Below are 9,051 nucleotides of genomic sequence, written 5' to 3'. Positions count from 1 at the left end.
GTGACATCACTTGAGGCAATTTAAAAGAAATCATGCAGCTCCTTCTGGAGCCATAAAATGCTTTATACAGCTTTTTTTCACGTATTGAGTACTACACCCCAAGATGTGTAAATACACTTGTGTAGAAATAGATTCACTTCCCCTTCAACTGACCTTTGTGCATTTCGAGCGTCATACTTGGCAATTTTGTTGTATTTGGGGTTTAAGGTTGTATTTTATAACTTCTCAAATATTTCAGCATTTGATATTAATGGCAAGAAGAAATGTTAAACTAACCCATTTCCAGCTTCAACAGTGATGAGCTGCGCACTGATCCAGTCACTCATTAAAATGATGCATTTCACAGCTTAACCTCCCTCATCACTTTTAGTCAGTGCCTGTCTGTTGCTGAATTGTTCCTCCACCAATCTTTTTGTGCTCAGTGGAAACTCTATACGTAAGTGCATCTTGACTTGTCCCTCTACCTATCTCCTCCACATATCATGGTAAATTAACTTATCTTATGCTGTTTAAAGTTACAAAGTTATTACCATTACATAAAGTGTAAGTGAAACATTATATCTTTTATACTGGGAGGCGTATCATGGGCTGCCACTGTGTGTGTGTGTGTGTTTAACTAAAGTATCTAACCATTGTATAGCCCTGTGTGTGGGTTGGATGAGTTTGTGGGTGGATAAGCAGTTGATTTATTTACTTATGTAACTTCTCTTATAACACTGTGCCTGTAGTCCCGATGTACATTTAGGCCTATCGAAGCAAAGCAAAGGGCCTTCATCAGCTATCTTTGCCCTCTGCATTTACTACTGATGGAACTGAGGAAAAAGTACAAAACTCATAAAGTTTAGTGCTTAGTCTGCTCTTTTGTCATAATGACTTATTATTTAATTGCAGTGTTGCAGGGAACTGTGTGACATGAATAATTTCATTATCATTTTCAAGGCTCGCATTCTCTTCTGCATGGTTTCCTGTTAAATGGTTCCATTTTTCGTTACAAGTGAAATACCCCTCTACTCACAGGGATCCTTCTTGAGTCATGCTGTAGGTCAACATTTATGTGTCATTTTCTTTAGGGATGTTAATTACAAGGCAGAGCTTTCATTAAACATGAATTCACAATGTTCACAAGTCAGACATTATCATGAGCAAACACACTTAACACCTAGTTTCTGAATACATACTCTTTAAGTTTTCCCTTTATGTGACTGCACAAATCTTATAAACAGTGTGTTTTAAAAAGTTAAGAGACCAGGATTTTTGTTGAGAAGGAAAACATGAAGGTCTTTGGTGTTTGTCTTCCCATGGAGGATACACAGAGAGAGACAGGGAGACAGGGAGTCGTTATTTTTAGGAAAAGACAGTTTTGATCCCTTTTTAGTTGGTGGGAAAGAAAGGCAATTTGCTTCGTATGGGGATTTGATCCGGTTCCCACTTCAAAGCTGCAGCAAGATGCTATGTTTTCTTCCCCCTCTTGTTTATTGTAGTCTCATCTTGTTTAAGCCTCAGCATGTTCTCAGGATTACAAAGCTGCACTGGTGCCTTGTTAGGCTTAAAATATAGGGAGTCAGAATAAGAAATATAACTCCACACAAATTGCATTTGATTATATAATATCTATAAAGGGATTATTAAGGGCGATGAATTCATAGACAAAGAATAAAAAACAAGACCGCACCTAATCATATTAATTCCATGTAGGTCTTACCTTGTTATATAATCTGATTTCTCAATCTCATTCTGACATATAATTACCACTAAACACTAATAGGAAAAATAACTGATTATATATGGCCATGTGGTGCAATAGGACAATGACATATAGACCATATGAGGTTAATTGGATATTATTTCACCTCTATAGCTTCTAGTGAATCAAACATAGAAGCACTGCTTATACTGCAATTATTATTCTCCCTTCTCAGAGAATGTATGGTCTTATCATCCTGATAAATCTCCATTCCCACATCACTCATATAAAAATGATTATAGGAACCTGCAACTAAAATGTAAACCTTGTTATAAGATAAGGTCAGTTGTCACAGTGATACAGCTTTTTATTAGAAACTGCTCAATAACAAAGAAATTTGCATAAAGGTGAGGAGAGAGCCAGAGAATACAGTAGACTTGCAAACTACGGTGCAGCATGTCCAGGTAATCAGTTGCCATGGTAATGCAGGTGCTAACCGATAGACAGGTGACTGGGATTGAAGGCAGAGCTTCTCTTTGTGCTTGATTGTGAGAGTCAGAGTGCTGGTGATTTTCTTCTCTCTTTTTTTTTCCTCTCGAGGTCATATGAGGTATGTGAAAGGCACCAGGTGGGTGTACATGACTCCTGCTGCTCAGGCAAAACTTTGCTTTTTGATCAACGAGTGAAAAAGATCTCTGATTTGTTCCTCACACTCCAGCCCAGTGTTTAATGTTAAGGTGAAATATGGATCTGTGACTGACACATTTCCTGAGAGCATTTTCTTTTCTACTTCCTCAATTTCTCTCTGCACTACAAGAACACATCACCTTATATCACTATTGTACTTCTTCCAGCTCCAAGGGATCCAGGGTTAGGTTCATGCACTGACTGTGCAAGACAACTGTAGTCTCTTTTTATAAAATGAATCAAGAGTAGCTCTGCAGGAATCTCTAAGGAATAACCAGAAATGACCTATTAGACTCCTCCAAGCTCTGCCAAAAAACTGCACATTGACTTATTTACCAGTGTACACTTCAAATCAAATCAAATCAAAATAACTTCATTAATCCGTTAATTTGTGTAGAGGCATCAGTGCACACACAACACATAACCAGACAGGTGTCAAACAAGTGCAGTTCAAAAAAGTTTTAAAATGACCACCAGTAAGGTTAAGAGTACCTAAGAATATCTATAAATAAATAAATAATAAATCAGGTCAAGTGCCCAAACTAGCTCAGGTATTAATGAGAATGATGGGAGTGGGCACAAAGCTTGGCATGGCCTGCTTAGGTTGGTCTTGAATGGGAATGACCTATCTGCAGCCTGAAGGTAAGTGGCTGTATTATAATGTAGTTTGTGTGCGTGTGTGTGGTATCTGAGACTGTTTGTAGTCCATTTTAACCCTTTTGTTACACTTTTTTTGTTTTAATTAATTTAATTTAGGAATTAATTAGAGACCTTAAACTTAAAATATTAGAAGCAAAATCATTTAAAATTTAATTGGATGTTTATATTTCTATAGCTTTCAAAATACGTGAAGATATTGTGCCACAGTAGAAATCTATCCAATCTGATAGATGCAGAACCAAACACTCAACAGCTGATGACTTGCCATGTTTTTTCCTTGTGCCATCAAAGCTACTCCACAGTTGCTGCAAAGAATAAAGACATACAGTGTTCATGTTTTAAGATATTAGGCTTGAGCTTTGTGTTGGTGTCAGACAGTCATTTTAGATTCATTAGTTCTCCCATTAGTCTGACAGGGAGATGGAACTGAAATGCTGTTTTTTGGCTGAAAGTTGACATCACGCTTTGGTTCGTCCGGAATCACTATTAAAACACATTATTCAATATGTTTCTTACTGTCAACAAATGCCATGGAAAGACTAAAACCAACAATTCAATCTTTCATTAGTCATTCTCTCAGTACTTCCCAACTCCCCCAGCCTGTCTGTGGCACTCAGGGCCAAGTTCACTGATTCATACAGAAGATATACTATAATTCTTTAAAAAGGGGTCACAAAATTATAGTAGTATAGTGTATATATATATATATATATATATATATAGTATAGATTTCAGTAATACAACAGCTGGATTCTGTAGGTTTTAGCTAACATGACTCAGGAATAAATTGTGTATTTGTTGGGGACTATTTTCAACCATGGATTAATTCACGCTTGAAGTGCAACAGTGTGGCTGATGTGTTTTTAATAGTTTTTGGACAACAATAGAGGTCTATGGCATATACGTAGAAGTCATCGGGCTTTGTCTACATAGGCAATACTTGTTGGTAGAACCTATCAATGGCTGGTTTTCATTTTTTGATGGGATTTGTTGAAGTGAAAATATAGAACTAGACTGATGTCAGCCAGTCTATCTTAATCTGCTCCAATCAGATATTCACACACTGAGGGACCAATATCAATTTCCCATGCTGTAATTGTGTAAATCCATCATACTTTCAGTTTGCTTCATTTTTCTGTCACTTTACTCCCCAGCATGCTATCTGCTAGTACATATTCTTGCTAAAAATAATGTGTGATGTGTTTATTCTTTTAAATGTTGTAGCCTGAAGGCAAAACATTTTTTTCTCACTTTCAACTAAATCCCACAGTAACAAATAGCGACAGGGAAGTTGGTGGATTTATTTTATCTTTAAGCACGAGTTCCAAATGTTATTCATTGAAAAACAATATTGTCAGCTTTAGAGAGGATTCTTTCTCCATTATTGGGGTCAAAATGTCTTCATTTGGAAACTAAGCTTGAAGAGCAATTTTTTTGAGAGTCCAAAAGAGGACTATTAAGCGGGGGAGACAGAGAGAGAAAGAGTGAGAAGAAAAATAAGGAAGGAAGTCATACGGGAGACAAGCAGAAAAGCAAAGCTACTCAGAGGGGAATCCAATTAACAACATATATACTCAATACTTCAACAAGCCTTCCTCTCATTTCTGATTTGGCAGGAAAACAAAATTTCTTCCTCTTTTCTTCTCACAATCTTCCTCATGTCATGCCACCGGAGGGAAGTAATCCTTCAAACCCACAGTTGACATATGCAGTGGCGAGGGGAAGAGCAGCACTTCTCACCTACTGAGAGACAAGGGAGCTGCTCCCAGCTGTCAGTTATGTCTGCTGCGCCCCGAGTGACAGAACTCTTATGCAACCACAGATTTCACCTCTCTGCACCCCAAAAAACATGGCTTGTTTGCCTCGGCCAGACACACATCTTGAATGATGCCTGTGAAGATGGAGCATCAAACTCTGGACTTTTTAGTCTGTCGGGATGGCAATGGCAGTCTTTCGGTCAGCCCACCACTTTGGTCCATATCTCAACAACTATTAGATGGATTGTCATGAAATGTGATACACACATTCATGTTCCCCTCAGGATGAACTGTAATAACTTTAGTGATCCCTTAACTTTTTATCGAGTGTCATCTTTAGCATGTCCAATATTTGGCTTTATGAGCAAATACTACTAATAAAAACAACATTTCTATAAAGTTAAGCTATACTTTCACTGTTTTTATTGTGACTATGTCTTCATTGTACTACTCAGCCTGCTTATTATTGCCAATTCAAGCTGAAAAACAGCTTTTCTTTTCGCCTTTCTATGCCATTTTGCACATTCAGTGTTTAACCTTACATAACACCTTCTCTGATTGAGATGCATGACCACCCTTGACCTCAGTGACAGGTCCTCCTCACCTCAGCTCAGCTTATATTGGCATGTAACATCCACCACAATATTTAAATGTTTTCTAATGTTTACAGATAATTTGTCCCCTGAGGATGGAGTTAGTTAGTATAGTTATATATTACATTGTGGGAATGAAGTCAGTTACCACAGACCAAACTCTGCAGCCCTTAAGAGGTGAAACATCACAACACTACCTCAAATGATTTACTTTGAGCACTCTATCTAGGAGTGGTCCATAAAATGTCTGTGACAGGTTTAAGAGACATGAATCACACCTGGCATACTAATTCATCTAACCCTGTTTGTAGTCTGTATTGTACACAAGACCTTTATCTTAATGATTTACCTTTGCAGTCCTACTCTAGGGAAGGTGTCTGTGTGAGCTACAGCTCCAATGGATGGGCTTGAGTTCATTACTGGATGATAGAAGAAAATCTGTGAGCAAATGCTTTGCATATTAGATTGAAGCTGGGGTGAGGTTTGTTGTTTTTAGCATGGCTCTAGGGATGGCTATGTCAGGTCCACCACTTTGGTCCAGTCCAAGTGTGAACCTATCGCGACATCACCCAATAGTTTGTGAAGTACCGTTTTGAATCCTTGAGTTAGGCATTTTGGCTGTCATCATGACATTTTGAAGCCAGCAGCAGAGACATACTGTAAGTTGAGTTGCACTCATTGGTTGTGCACTTATCTATAGCAGGAAACAATGGTGGCTTCCCTAGTCACACATATTCTCATTTTACAGATAAACAGTACACAAAAATGTGTTTCTGAAAAGATTTTAAGGGAGAAATAGGCAATGCAGTAACAGAATATTTATTTTATCTATTATCTATTGTTTGATCTGAGTTTCATGCGGTGCACTGGAGAGACTGGAAGAATAACTTGACAGTAACAAGGTAGTCAAGCCATAAAGACCCTGCCTTATCCTCTATTTTACTCTAAATGGGACCATAATTTACTAAATGAACATGAACTTGAAACTAGCAATTCAGACCATAAACTCATCAGGAAACTGTACTGAGCTAATAAATCAAGTGTTCAACTTCCGCGTTGCCTTCACTTCAATGACCCGGAAGCTCTTTCCACTGATTACAGTATACTGTCAGTGGTCCAGACCACTAGCTTTTTTTATTAGACTAGATAGATTTCTTTTTCTATTTTTTTAATTTTATTTGGGGTTTTATGGAAATGATATATATATGGATACACTTCAAAAACTAGCTGCAGTATGCTATAGATAAAATACATAAAAGGAGATAGACTAAATGAAGACAAAGTATGAGCAAAGTAATAGCAGTACAGAAAGCCCAGAAATATAGTAGAATTTTAGTTGTCGTAAAGTAATTCTTAATGACCCATAAAATATGGAGCGAAGCCTGCAAGCTAGTTCAGGCAGTCAGCTCGAGCTGCACTGCTATACACACGACAAGCCTCACTCTCCATAATCACCCACCAAGCACACCCTTCCAATCTGGTGGTCCATTTAAGCTGCAACATTTCCCAGCTGTCCCCTTGCTCTGTCAATGCCGTTGCTGCCCTCCATCAGTATTGCTGCCTGCTGTTCTGTAAGCCCCACCACCACCCCGGCATCCACCTGTAGGCTCTGGCTAGGGGGTTTAAGGTATTCTTATCTCTATGTAAACATATCTGCAGGGAGTGATTAGGTCGAAGCCCAGACAGCAAAATGTAACTGTTATACTCCTGTAATAAACATTTCAATCGCGAGTTGTCTGACTGAACTGCCATTTTTCTTATCCTACTCATCATTTAACAACATATATACACATCAGCATTTGCTCTGTAATACCCTCCTCTACCTATCTCTGCTTTCCCAGACAGGTCGCCACTCATGTTCCCATTTACCCTCATGACACGCTGACCCCTCTTTGTTGGACCAGAAGTTTCATACTTTGCTAATGAAGTTGAAGGATGTAAAATCAAGTTTCCATTTCACAGCAGGAGAGTTTCACTCATAACAGACGGCCCCATTGATTCATATTTCACTTTCCTCTGATGTTATTTTTGGGTGTACTTAGTATGTATGTGGGGGTGGGGGCTATGAATCAGGCAACTGCAAAATTTTCTCATTTTAAGATAACTAGGAGGTGGGGAGTGCATTTCAGCACTGTCCTCCTGCATTTAAGAACATTACAGCAATTAACTTAAAAAATAAATGTAAAAATCACCCTCACTCTGGTCAAAACAACATTGGAAACATATCCCCTTTAATTAACCAGCATCAAAGCTAAAATAACGCTGATAGGAAGATTTTTAAAAAAAGAGAACACCTGCTCTGAATTCACTTATCATGTATTTTTGTACAGTAATGAGGAATGAATCTCCATTTATTTCCACACTATAGCTGATACGGCAGCTACAGAACCATTACATTTGCATGTGTCCAATGACCTTCATTGTTTTAGGTGAACTGCTCACTGCAGTTTGTTGCATCAGCAATGGCTGATTTATAATTGATCTATTTATCTATCTGTGAACAGAGTTGACTGTTTAATTATTCAAACAACTCTAGTCTTATTATGCAGGCGATGCTCAAGACTTTTCTTGATAAGTGTGTGTGTCTGTGTTTTCATAGGCGTGAGGATGGGTGTGTTTCACCTGCCAGGGCAAAGAGCAAGGAGATGAGTCCGAGGCAGCTGCAGAGAGGTGGCAGGAGGGGTTAATAGAGTCACAGAGGTGCAGAACCAGCTGTAAATCTTATAGTCTAATAACCAAAGTAGGAGACCACTAACCAACACAGACATGTCTCCGGAAATACAATGAGCAGTTAAAAGTGTTCTGAATATTCCAGTGTATGCTATAATGATAAACCCCAGTCACTTTAAGGACATATGATTTACATTTACTTCAGATTTTAATTTAGCTGTGAGTTTGTTAGGATCCATCACCACAGTGGAGAGGTAGGGGGGAAAGACACCCAGACTCCCTCATCTAATAACACATTGGAGTGAATTCTCCACTCTCGTGTAAATAAAGGTCTGTAGTTGATGCTATACACTAGTGATTTAGCCTACACTATATATACCAAGTATAGACCAATTGATACCTCAGCAGGGCCAATCATTTATTCAATTATTATCAGATTTTAGGTCATTGCAGATATATTAGCAACTAACGATTATTTTTATTATTTAAACCTAATGATATGGAAGTTACATGGAAGTTTACAAAAAAATAAAAATAAATATAAATATTAGTACTGGCCTTTAAAATCCAGTATTGAAAGAGCTGTAATACCTTGATAATGAATGGTTTTACATTGGCAGTTTTACACACCTATAAAGAAGTTTCTCTCCTAAATGTACAAATGAAGTGATGCATTTGATGTTCAAGGAGGCAACAAATGTCTGTATTGTTGACCACCTGAAATAAACATTGAGTACTTGCCTGACCTCTGACCCTCATAATACAGAGCCATCCTATCTAGACGTGCAATTCATCATGAAGGTTGTAGTTTCTGTGGTTTGGTTACCCTCTGGTGAACAATATTCCATGGTCGCACTGAAAGACTGAGCCCTCGTCGTGTGGTCAATAGCATTGATAACAGCTTAGTGGCTAAATGGGCTGAAAATGTGTTAGATGGTCCATTTACTGATTTCACCTGAGCCCACAGGGGTGAGGAAGAGAAAGAGACGTAATTTTATTT

At 38.2% G+C, this 9,051-nt stretch overlaps 1 protein-coding gene across 1 annotated transcript in view; it reads left to right on the top strand.

Moving 5' to 3' along the window:
- LOC118322840 (ras-related protein Rab-26-like) overlaps positions 1 to 9,051 on the top strand; it is a 54,966-nt gene that overhangs the window by 3,388 nt on the left and 42,527 nt on the right. The gene's annotated exons all lie outside the window — the stretch shown is intronic.

Source organism: Morone saxatilis, unplaced genomic scaffold, assembly GCF_004916995.1.
Source record: "Morone saxatilis isolate NCDOM2014 unplaced genomic scaffold, NCSU_SB_2.0 Contig14, whole genome shotgun sequence".
NCBI lineage: Eukaryota > Metazoa > Chordata > Actinopteri > Moronidae > Morone > Morone saxatilis.
The sequence above is the reverse complement of the archived record's forward strand: the minus strand, read 5'-3'. Positions and strand labels throughout refer to the sequence as shown.